General features: G+C 36.8%; 1 pseudogene; it reads left to right on the forward strand.

The window, feature by feature from the left end:
• Window positions 1-7,487: 7,487 nt before the first annotated feature.
• Window positions 7,488-7,583, forward strand: LOC136207784 (small nucleolar RNA R71; annotated as a pseudogene).
• Window positions 7,584-13,138: the final 5,555 nt, after the last annotated feature.

A 13,138-nucleotide genomic window follows, 5' to 3' on the forward strand; every position in this document is an offset into this window, starting at 1 on the left:
ACCCAAAGCCTCAATAAAAGCATCAATTCGAGTAGAGAAGTTCAATGCTCTTACCGAATCAAAGTCAAGGAAGTGCATATCCACAAACTCTCGCTTGGAATTGGAAAAGTGAAGAAATCGAGCGGCTTCCTCCTCCGTTTCGATATCGAAATAGGCTCCGCAACGAATACGAAGGCGATTAGCTTCCGTAACTGGAGGCTTTTGACCAACACGCTTTTGTCTAGGCATGGTAATGGTTTGGTTAGGATTGAGCAAAGAAGAAGAAGAAGAAGTGAAGAAAAGAGAGAAAAGCAAAGCTTGAAGATGAAGTGAGAGTTGTAAAATGAGGTAATGAATTGAGAAGAGAGAAGAGAGGGTAAAGAATAATTGGGGAAGAGTAAAAGTAATGTATGGGGAAGAGGTTAGGATAGGTGATTGGGTGAATTTTGAGGTGATGTGAGGTTTGTGTAAGGAGTAGGTTTATATAGGGTGAAATAGGGAGATGTAAAGGTAGAATAGGAATAGGAATAGGAATAGGATTGAAATAGGTCAAAAATCCGGAATATTGCTTCCTACAGGTCGCGTGTCGCAATCGAGAATGCGGATCCGCGGTCGTGGCACGCGAATTTCAGAGAATAAATCGCTCTGAATTCGGCCTGTTTTCGCTGGACTTACCGAGAATTTTAAATTCTCGGTAGAGAATTGGTCAAAAGTGGCTGTTTAGGTGCCTTTTGACTTGGCTTGTGCAATTTGGTTGATTAATTGTGTCCTGATCTTAATATAAACTGTACTTGCACTTAGAACTATAATAAATAACATTAATTGCTAGGAAAACCAAAGGTTTATCCTTATTAATTGGAATTAGGGGGAAATAAATGGTTTATGAAGAATTAATGAAACATGAATGCACATTTATGCATACAAGTTAAAAGAATCATATTAAGTGCATATTAAGTTCATATTAATACATATTAAATGCATGTATTTAATCAGTCGAATTATTTGAATGAAAATTTAATGTATTGAACACAATGAATTAAGTTTATGAAGTGGGATTATGTGTTGATTAAGAAACCATACTAGGCATTTTTACTCGTCATCTAACCAATATATTTAACTATTAGAAAAAACAATAAATGAACTAAGATGAATAGAAAATTTGATTTATTAATTGAACACATATGTACAAAAATATAAAAATAAAGAATTGAATTACAACAAAATAAGAAAATATTTACAAAATAAAATTGAAAAACCTAAACTATTCTATATATTCATCCCTATCAAGCGGGATTTCTGTGGCCCTATAGTGGTCAATTTTCAACTGCACGAAAGCTTGACGTTCCGGTGCAGAAAGAAAATGCGGGCCTGCACGAAAGACACGTTTCACGAGTCCTTCAAATTCTAAAAACTCATAGTCTATCATCGGCAAGAATTCATCATCACTCTAAGGAACATCAATGGTACCCTTGGTACCGAGAATTATTCCACAGATTATATTTCCAAACCCAATCTTTTTATCCTTGGATCGAGAAGCGGCGACAAGACCCTCCATCAGAATTTTTAAAGAATCAACTGTATTTCCTTGGAATATATCTCCAAGAACATATAAATTGGTGTCACGGACCACACTACTAAATGTGCGACCGAACAAACTGTGACACAAGAATTTGTGTAAATACAGCATGGAGTTGGAGTGAAAGGAATGATTGTAGGCGAGTCTAGGATTTAAACGCCAAAAACCAGTAAGCATTCTCCATATGTCTGTGGATGTCATGTCTTTTCCAGGATGACGTTTGATTGTATCCCTCGGGGGAAAACCAAACCAGGCCTGCAACTCTGGATAGCCAAAAGTAAATATTTCGCCATCTCGACAAAAACTAAGACGGACCCGTCGTTTGTTAACAAAACGAACGGTACAGAAAAATTCCAGAATCCAATCGCCAATGATTAGAAATCGCATGTTGGCGAATTTTGTCCACCCTAAGCGTTCCAAATAGCGACTCATATCATCGCTTATACCAAGTTGATCATTCAAGAAGTCATCCATATATAACATTCCGACGAAGAATGTATAACGAAGCCTCCAGGAGTGCCTTCCTTCATCATGATTGAAGATAGGAAATGGCGCCCCGTATCGTTTGGATAAGTCTGGACGTTTGTTGCCTGAAGCAGCATTTTTCTTTGAGGTTATGTGTTTAGTAGGCATGGTAAAGAACTAAAGAAACAAGGTGTCTGTAACTTAGGGAAAAATGGTTTTTGAAGAAAATCAGAAATTTGATCTGACAAAGATGAAAAGGATGTAACAGAACTATGATCCTCTAGGACTTATTTATAGGATTTTAGGATGAAATGAGGTGTTGTTTTGATGTGAAAAGGCATAAAATTATACCTTTCTGAATTGAAGAAACTTAAGTTTTCGTTTATGAAAGGGTTTGTCTACAGGTTGAAGATGATTCAGGTCTGATGGTGCAAAAATAGCGCGTGTCGCGACCGAGAATTCCAAATTCGCGGTCGCGACACGCTGATTTTCTTGCGGAAATCAGGCGTCGAAACCTATTTTCCGATTCTCGGCCGAGAATTAAATATTCTCGGTAAGTTCAGAAAAAACCTTACCTATTTGGACAATTCTGACAATGTGAATTCTCAACTGGGAATTCCAAATTCTCGGCTGAGAATCATCAATTTTTCTCCAAAAACGTACTAAAAGCCTAAAAATAAAATAAAAGCATGACTTAAACATATTTTTATGCATCTAAATTTTAATATAAAGTCTATTTAATAATTAAAAATCATAAAATTGGCATATGTAAATTTTAACTAAATTAAAAATCATTAAAACATATTAAAACTAACAAAACGAAATTAAAATAAATAAATAAATAAATAAAATACATTAAATCTAAATGAACTTAATTGTCAGAAAAATGTGTTACAACCGCAATTTTTTCGTTTGAAATATTTTCGTAATAGATTTTACATCTATTACCGTTAACTTTAAAACGAACTCCGTCAGGTCCTTCAAGTTCTAAGGAGCCATAATCAAATACCTTGATGACTAGATATGGTCCTGTCCATCTGGACTTAAGTTTACCTAGAAATAAACGGAGCCGTGAATTAAATAACAGCACCTTGTCCCCTATTTTAAAGCTTTTGACTTTAATCTTGGCGTCGTGCCATTTTTTCACTTTTTCTTTATATATTTTCGCATTTTCGTAAGATAAATGACGTAATTCGTCTAACTCATTTAAGTCGAGCAAACGTTTCTTACTTGCTTGGTGCAAATCAAAGTTAAGTTCCCTAATTGCTCAATAGGCTTTATGCTTTAATTCGACTGGTAAAGGACATGCTTTCCCATACACTAAGCGGCATGGAGTCATTCCTATTAGAGTTTTAAATGCAGCACGGTATGCCCATAACGCATTGTTTAGTTTATAAGACCAATCTTTTCTTGAAGATGAAACTGTTTTCTCTAGAATCCATTTGAGTTCTCTATTTGATATCTCTGCCTGACCATTTGACTGAGGATGGTATGGCGTTGACACGCGGTGGCGTACTCCATATTTTTCATTAGTATATCAAAACTTCGGTTTATAAAATGGGTACCGCCATCACTAACGATGACTCTAGGACAACCAAATCTACAAAATATATTGTCAAGAAAACCAACAACAACTTTAGAATCGTTTGTCGGGGTTGCAATTGCTTCAACCCACTTTGAAACATAATCTACGGCGACTAATATGTAAATTTTACCATTAGAAGGAGGAAAAGGTCCCATGAAATCTATTCCCCACATGTCGAATACGTCAACTTCTAATATGTTTGTGAGGGGCATCTCATCTTTTCTACCTAAATTTCCCGTTCTTTGGCATTTGTCACAACGAGTAATAAATGAACGGACATCTTTAAACAATGTAGGCCAAAAGAAACCACATTCAAATATTCTAGCTACCGTCTTACTAACTTCATTATGTCCTCCATAAGAGCTAGAATGGCATTCTGACATTATGGATTCATATTCATTTTCACTAACACATCTCCTAATTATCCCGTCACCACAAGTTCTGAACAAGAAAGGATCTTCCCAAAAATATTTTTTAATGTCAAAGAAGAATTTCTTCTTTTGTTGGAAAGTTAATCCTTCCGGAACAATATTGGCTGCAAGATAATTTGCAAAATCCGCATACCATGGTGACATGACACTTTTTATTTGATAGAGATGTTCATCAGGGAAATCATCTCGTATACCGTTAGTTTCACCTATAGGACCATTTTCATCTTCGAGCCTTGATAGATGATCGGCGATAAGGTTTTCTACTCCCTTTTTGTCTTTAATTTCTATATCAAATTCTTGTAACAATAAAACCCATCTGATTAGACGTGGTTTTGCATCTTTTTTAGCAAATAAATACCTTAAAGCTGCGTGATCAGTATAAATAATAACTTTCGAACCTAACAAGTATGACCTAAACTTATCACAAGCAAAAACTACAGCTAACATTTCTTTCTCGGTCGTGGTGTAGCTTAATTGTGCACCAGACAGTGTGTGACTTGCATAATAAATGACATGAAGTTTCTTATCCTTCCTTTGACCTAAAACACATCCAACAGCTAAGTCACTTGCATCACACATAATTTCAAAAGGTAAATCCCAATCGGGTTTAGCAATAATAGGTGCACTGACTAAAGCTGTTTTCAACGTTTCGAAAGCTTTAACGCAATCTGCATTAAAATCAAAGGTTGAATCTTTCATGAGTAAATTAGTAAGTGGTTTGGAAATTACAGAGAAATTCTTAATAAATCTTCTATAAAAACCTGCATGTCCTAAAAATGACCTTACTCCCTTAACAGTAGTTGGAGGGGGTAATTTTTCTATTACTGAAGTTTGTGCTCTATCCACTTCTAATCCTTTTTCAGATATTTTGTGACCTAGAACAATTCCCTTGTCAACCATGAAATGACATTTTTCCCAGTTTAATACTAAATTTGTTTCTTCACACCTAGACAAAACTTTATCCAAATTTTGTAAGCATGAACCGAAAGAATCTCCATAAACGGAAAAATCATCCATAAAAACTTCCATGATATCTTTAATGAAATCATTAAAAATTGCAGTCATACAACGTTGAAATGTTGCTGGTGCGTTACATAGACCAAAGGGCATTCTCCTATATGCAAATGCTCCGTAAAAGACATGTGAAGGTTGTTTTATCTTGGTCATCCGGGTAAATATATATTTGAAAGAATCCGGAGTAACCGTCTAGAAAACAATAAAAAACATGACCAGCTATCCTTTCGATCATTTGATCAATGAAAGGTAGAGGAAAATGGTCCTTTCTAGTTGCTTTATTAAGGTTCCTATAATCTATACAAACCCTCCAACCGGTGGTGGTTCGTGTAGGTATTAATTCACCTTCGTCATTCCTTACAACTGTTATGCCTCCCTTTTTAGGTACACAATGGATTGGACTAACCCATTCACTATCCGAAATAGGATAAATGATTCCATTGTCTAGAAGTTTAGTAATCTCATTTTTTACTACTTCTTTCATATTCGGATTGAGACGTCTTTGTCTATCCGCTTTAGGCGGCTTATCTTCTTCTAAGTGAATTCTGTGCATTACAATGCTAGGATTAATTCCTTTTAAGTCTCAAATTTGCCATCCCATACTTCCTATTCTATTTCTAACAACTTCCTTTAATTTTTCTTCTTGAACCTGTGTTAATTTGTTAGAGATAATTATAGGTAGAGAATCGTCTTCGCCTAAGAAAGCGTACCTCAAATGATTGGGTAATTCTTTAAGTTCTAATTTAAGTGGAACTATAATTGAAGGCGGAACTGGTCCATCTTCTCGAATCAAAGGCTCTGGGTCCTTATCTTCTAATTCCTCACTCATTATAGGTTCTATCATTTCTTCTTTTTGAACAATGTCATTTACACATTCTTCAACTAGATCAAGTTTCATACAAGCGAAATCCTCCATAGGATATTTCATTGCTTGATTCATATCAAATTCGATCTTATCGTCTCCTATTCTTAAAACTACTTTCCCTTCCGACACATCAACTAGAGCACGTACCGTGTTCATGAACGGTCTACCAAAGATTAGCGGACAATTAACGTCATTTGCAAAATCTAATATAACGAGGTAGGAAAAATAAATTTGTCAACTTTAACTAAAACATCCTCAATTATACCATATGGTCTTTTAGTGGTTTGATCCGCTAATTGCAAAACCATGTTGGTACGTTTGATATCTTCTTCTAAGCCTAACTTATTAAAAATAGATAATGGCATCAAGTTTATACTTGCTCCTAAATCACAAAGACAACTGGGGAATTCAATATCTCCCAATTTACACGGAATGGTAAAACATCCGGGATCTTTGAGTTTAGTGGGCAAATTACTCGACACAATTGAACTGCAATCTTCGGTTAGTGAAATGGATGAAATTCCTTCCCAACTGATTTTCTTTGAAATTAGATCTTTTAGGAATTTACCATAATTGGGAATTTGCGTAATTGCATCCATAAACGTTAAATTAATATGCAAATTTTTAAGTTTGTCTAAAAATGTTAAAAGTTGTTTGTCATAGTCCTTATTGCGGACTTTGTGTGGAAAAGGTGGTTTGGGTACAAAAGTTTTTGTACTAGAGTCAATTGGTGCATCTTTTTGGTTTAATGTATCTTCTTTGGACTTTGGTAAATCAGTTCCTGGTAAAGTTGAATTTCCGGGCATTTCCAGACCTAAGTAATTTTTCCCTGAACGAAGAGTGATAGCCTTAACATGCTCTTTGCGGGATGGAATTGATTTAGCGAGTTGTCCAATTTGAACCTCAAAATTATGGATGCTAGATGATTGGTTTTTAATAAGCTGATCGAATTTATTCTCGATCCGTTTAAAACCATCGTAGTGATTACTTATTTTTCCGCTCATAGCATCAATAAATTTGTCGATCTTAGAAGATAAAGTGCTAATCGTATCTCTTGATTGATTTTGATAATTGGTTGTACGATTTTGATTAGCATTAGCATTATTATTATTATCTCTCCAATTAAAGTTAGGATGATTTCTCCATCCAGGATTATATGTATTGGAATAAGGGTTATTAGTTTGGTTTTGCCCTTGGAAAAAATTTACCTGTTCAATTTCACTCATACCTTCATAATCTACATCCGTTTGGATTGGTTTACCATTAGGATCACATGGTGCCATAAACCTATCGATTTTGTGCGATAATGCAGAAAACTGGGCTTGCAACATCGCAACTGGATCAAGATTCACTATACCTTTAACTGATGACGTAGTTGAGGATGATGGTTTCGCCATTGGTACGTGTCCACGCTCCGCGGGCCACATACTGCTGTTGATTTCCATTTCCTCCAAAAGTTCTACGTTTTCTTCATGAATAACCCTCCAGACATAGCATCCAATGAACCTCTAGTTGTAGGATTTAGTCCATTATAAAATGTTTGCATTAAAAGTTCAGCGGGCAATTGGTGGTGTGGCATAAACGTTGAAGTTCTTTAAAACGTTCCCAAGCCTCATAAAGAGTTTCATTATCACTTTGAGAAAAAGATGTTAATTCTTTAATGACTCTTGCGGTTTTTGCTAAAGGAAAATTTTTTGATAAAAATGCTTGGGCTAATTGCTCCCAAGTTTCAAATGTTGCGGCTGGCATAGAAGTTAACCATTCTTTGGCCCGATCCTTCAAAGTAAAAGGAAAAAGGCGAAGTTTGATTGCTTCCGCAGTCACATCTGTTATTTTAAAAGTATCACAAATTTCTAAGAAATTTGTCAAATGGGTGTTAGGATTTTCGTTAGGTAACCCGTAAAATGTTACGTTATTTTGTAACATATTAAGCAATGTTGGCTTAATCTCAAATTGATTTGCATTTATCTGGGGTCTAACTATACTGTTTGTTACACCGGCCACTCCTGGCCTAGCGTAATCCATAAGTGTAGCCATAACTTCTGGCTCAGTAATTCTAGTTTTTATTGGAGTCTTGTTTTTGTTTTTGTTTTTGTTTTTCTTGTTCTTTTTAAGGGTCTTTTCAATTTCTGGGTCTAGCGGTTTTGGTGGAATGCCTGAACTTCGAGAACTGCGCATGAACTTGAAATTTTGCACGAACTGAAACTACCTACAAAACAGAATTTGAAAAATAAATATGTTAGTAACTTAAAATAAATAAAATATAAAATTTTGAATAAGTATAAATAAACCTATATTCGAAATAAAATACGAAAAATCTAAAATTTTTGTCGAAAATTTTGGCGTTCCCCGGCAACGGCGCCAAAAACTTGTTGAGCGATTTCCGCAAGTGCACGGTATACGCTTGTAGTAATAAAAGATATCGATCCCACAGGGAACGCTTTTTAACAAAAACTTATTTTGAATTGGTTAAATATACTTTTAAGATTTATAATATGGAAAATCGTTAAATCGGATTTGATTTTGAAATTGCTAGAATAAGAATTAGATTAGAGTATAACAAATGTTAGAAAATATTTCTGATTTAGGGATTAATTCGCAAGACAGGAACGCTTAAATACTTTTAGAAAAGTAAACAAATGTATTCGTTTGCATTAAGCAAAGAAAACAACTTAAACTTTATATAAATTATAACAATGAAATAAATGACGGAACCTCTAATTTTAGGGCTTTGAACCATAGTCAATCTTCCTACGGTCGGGTAAGATTGCTACCTTAATCAAATTAATACTCTACCGATGATATTAATTTGTTAAGTTGTTCAACAAAGTTTCCTTGTAAAGATTTTGAATTAAACTACGTTTTAATGAAAACACCAGTAATCCACCTCGGATCCTTTACCAAAGTACTGCATAAAAATCTATCGAATAGAACGGACTTTATTAGATGAAACATAAATTTGATACAAGTTTACAGAGAACAAGGAGCATGAAAACATTCTACGGCGTGCAAGTGAATGGGTTGTCAATCCTTTCCTTGGGTTTCGTTAGAGTTTGTCAGACTCAGGGCGGATCCTCTACTCAATCTTCTCGTTGTAACTTCGTAATAGGGATACGGTCGGCCTCTACCAAAATGTAAACTAATATGAAAAAATCTAAACGCTACTGTGTTTGTTATTATTGAATAAACAATGTGTGTACATCATATTGCTTTTTACAGAAATGAAATCTAAATTCTGAATCACTTGACTCGGAATTTCTGCATAAATTCTATACTAATCTCTTTCTTCTATATCTCTCCAACTCTCCATCAACTCTTTATTTATAGATGTTGAAGAGTCGTGGTTGAAGTGTCGCGTCCGTTGTGAAGGATCGTATCCTCTGTGAAGAGACGTCTTTATCCACCCGAATGAACGCGTTTCTTTGAATTAAACATGTGTTCATTGTACTTGGAGGAATTTTTGCACTTACCGAGAATGAAAATTCTCGGCCGAGAATGGGGGAGCATTTATTTGTTCTTCAAACGAAGGGAAGGAGCTGCTGAAAAACGCGTGTCGCGATCGAGAATTTGAGATTCTCGGTCGCGGCTTTGTAAATTCTCTACCGAGAATCTTGTTTCCTCAACCGAGAATGTGACATTTTCTTCTGTTTTTGACTTCGTCTTTGTCCTCGTTTAGGTGTAATTGATCTTCGTTGTTTTTGACTCTTTTTGTAGGGTTTTTATTCTGTTTTTAAGCTCTTTTCGTTCCTATTTGGATTTTACCAAATATTTACGTACCTTGCAAGAAAGAAACATATTCGAACGTAAAAGTATTCTAAACAGGTATAAATAGCACAAATTCGTAGCAATATTGATGTAATTATTGATGATATATTAGGTATATTTTGGGCTTAACATTCATTGATGCTATAATCACTGTTCAAGGTTTGCCGGAGTATAGATTAACCGATTTTTATGGTTTCCCTGAGAGAAGTCGGCGGTCTGATAGTTGGAGCCTACTCAAATCTCTTCATGCTTTTTCGCCACTACCATGGCTAGTCATTGGGCACTTTAATGATATTGCAGCCCAGACAGAAAAGATGGGTGGAAGAACTCACCCACCGAGCCTGATAATGGGGTTTTGTAACACCATTAATTATTGTGAACTGTTTGAGGTTACTATGCAAGGTCACCCATTTACTTGGGAAAAGAGCATGGGCACGAATCGTTTTGTTGAAGAAAAGCTAGATAGAGCATTGTCGACTTCAAGTTGGCTTAATCTATTTTCCTCAGCTACAGTAATTAACAAGGAAGCACCTAGCTCTGACCACTCAGTGCTCTTTCTGTCACTTGCTCAAATGCGTACTGTGGGGAAAAGAAGATTCCGATTCGAAAATTCTTAGATCAGTGAGGTTGGGTGTCGCGATAAAATTGCTGAAGCTTGGCACGTCAACTCCTCGGACGATCTGGTTCAGACGCAGAAATCATGTGGTGAGGCTCTATTTGCTTGGGGCAAACAACTCAAAATGCAATTTAAGATGAAAATCTCAGATTACAAGGCAGTTCTATGCAGGCTCAAAGGGCGTGACGACTCTCTCTCACAATGGCAGTTTCTTGAGGCTCGTAAAAGGCTCGATGGGCTGCTCCTTCAGCAGGAAACCTACTGGAGACAGAGATCGAAAAAATTATGGCTGCAAGGAGGAGATCTTTGTTGAAACACCTTTCCACATGATTTTGATTTGACAAAATTATTTAAGTATATGATTAAAGAATATTCTAAACACACTAAGTTTAAATGCTTTGATTTATTACACTAATGTGTTTGTTCAATGTTGAGTTAAATTGTTTATAAGACATAAAGACTAAAAGGCTAAAGGCCCAAAGGAAAGTCAAAGGCCCAAGACAACTCGGCCCGTGTAAACAAAACGCTATCGTTATGGAAAAAACGCAGCTCAGCGTGAAGAAGGATCTGGAAGACTTTCTTTATCTACTTCGGAACGAAGCTGCTGAGTTGGACGACAAAGAGTACAAGACAGCAGCTGAGCAAGGAACAACTTCAAGACAAAGTATTTCTACTTTGGGTAAAGTTCAGAAGACATAGAAAGCTGTCTGGAAGACTTTGCCATAAAAGGCAAAACATTCTGCCTGTCTGTCTAAAAGCTGCTCAGCACTGACCGAAGACAGAAGATACAATAATCTGATTGGCCAACGACACTGAGCGTGTACTGAGTGACAACGACATCAAGCCTTTTCCCTCCAACGGTTATTTCGAAATTTGAAATAACCGATACCTTAAGTGTCACTATAAATAGGCCTTTCAGTTGCTTCATTCCATGCAGATCTTCACCAGGCCATTACGCTGACCAAATTTCTACTCGAAGAATCTGTGTGAAAAAGCAAAGCAAATACTTACACATATTTCCATATTAATGTGTAAAATTCTAGAGTGATTATCCAATCATCTAAAGTGTCTTAGCAATTGTTGTTTAGGACAATCTTATTATCAATTCTAGAAATAGAAAGGAGAGGCTGAGTACTCGGTTATAGTACTCAGCAATAGAATAGGAGTGAGTAGAGGTATAGAGGAAGGTACTCTTGTTATACTCAGCTTCTTGTTGTAAAAGGTTTGATGCTCTACCGTTAAAGAGCTCAGTAGAGAATTCGAAAGCTCGGAACGTGTTCCGGGGACAGGACGTAGGCGTAGAGGCCGAACCTGGATAAATCTGCTGAGTAACATCATTCTAACCTTAAACTCCTTTAATATATATATTGCTTGCTTAAACAAAACTGACCAAGTAAAGAGGTCACGCTGAGTTGTGTGCACTGAGTATCTGAGTTTAGGAATAGACTTAAGTGCTATCTCCTGACTCAAAGAAAGAAGCTGACTTAGTCGCCAGTTGACTAAGCTAGTGTCTTGAGTTCACTCAGCGCGCTGTATAATTCCTTTTCAAAGTAAAAGAAGTCAGCCTCAACGTACAAAATTTTAAATAGTTCCTAACCCCCCCCCCCTTAGAACTAACTTGTTACGTTATAAGGGACCAACAAGTGGTATCAGAGCATAAAAGCTCACTGTGCAAGGTTTAACTACCTTGAGCTGATCCCCACTATGGCTGAAAACAGCACTCGGTTTCTCCCAGAAAATCTGACAACTCAGATTCTACCTGAGGGTCTGTCTATAACTCGGCCTCCCCTATTCTTCAGGTCCAACTATATCTTCTGGAAGAATAGGATGAAAAATTTCATTCAGGCTACAAATATGAGTGCATGGCTATCTATAGTCCAAGGCCTATTTGTTCCTATTGAAACTGTTGATGGCCAAACGGTTGTCAAATCTGAGACCAAATGGACAGAGGATGATCTCAAGAAGCTACAAAATCATGCTTCGGCTATAAACATGCTTCACTGTGCGCTAGATGCTGCAGAATACAACAAGATTTCAGGTTGTGAGTCAGCGCAGGAGATCTGGAAGAAGCTGGAGGTCACCTACGAAGGAACCAACAAGGTGAAAGAATCCAAGGTGAACTAGCATATGAGATTGTACGAGCTGTTCGAAATGAACGATGATGAAGGGATCTCAGACATGAATGCAAGATTCACAAACATCATCAACGAGCTCAAGAGACTTGGGAAGATCTTCACTGAGGAAGAACAAGTCAAGAAGATTCTTAGGAGTCTTCCTAAAAGCTGGCAAGCAAAGAAGACCGCTGTTGAGGAAGCTCAAGACTTAACCACCTATAAGTATGATGAACTCATCGGCTCACTGCTGACCCATGAGATCTCGATGAAGAATTTCGAGGTGAAGGAAAAGTCTGAAGACAGGAAGCAAAAGTCTCTTGTCATGAAAGCTGACTCCACTAATGGGAGCTCAACAGACGATGAAGAGATGGCTATGTTTACCAGAAAGATGAAAAGGCTATTCAAAAAGAATGACAAATATTCTAAGAAGCCTTATAAGAAGTTTGATAAGTACAAAGCTGACTCCAGCGACAGCAAGTACAAGAAGGACAGCTCAAAGCCCATAACTTGCTTTGAATGTCATCAAACTGGCCATATCAAGTCAAGCTGTCCCTCGCTGAGGAAAGAAAGAAAGAACGGAAAGAAGGCAATGGTGGCAACCTGGAGTGATAGTGATGATTCATCATCATCTGAAGCTGATGCCACTGAGTCAGCGAAGATTTGTTTCATGGCTGACGAACTTGCTAAGCCATGTGTTTCTGAGCATGCCGACCCTTCCATTGCACCTG

This window comes from Euphorbia lathyris, chromosome 9 (genome assembly GCF_963576675.1).
Source record: "Euphorbia lathyris chromosome 9, ddEupLath1.1, whole genome shotgun sequence".
Taxonomy (NCBI): Eukaryota; Viridiplantae; Streptophyta; class Magnoliopsida; order Malpighiales; family Euphorbiaceae; genus Euphorbia; species Euphorbia lathyris.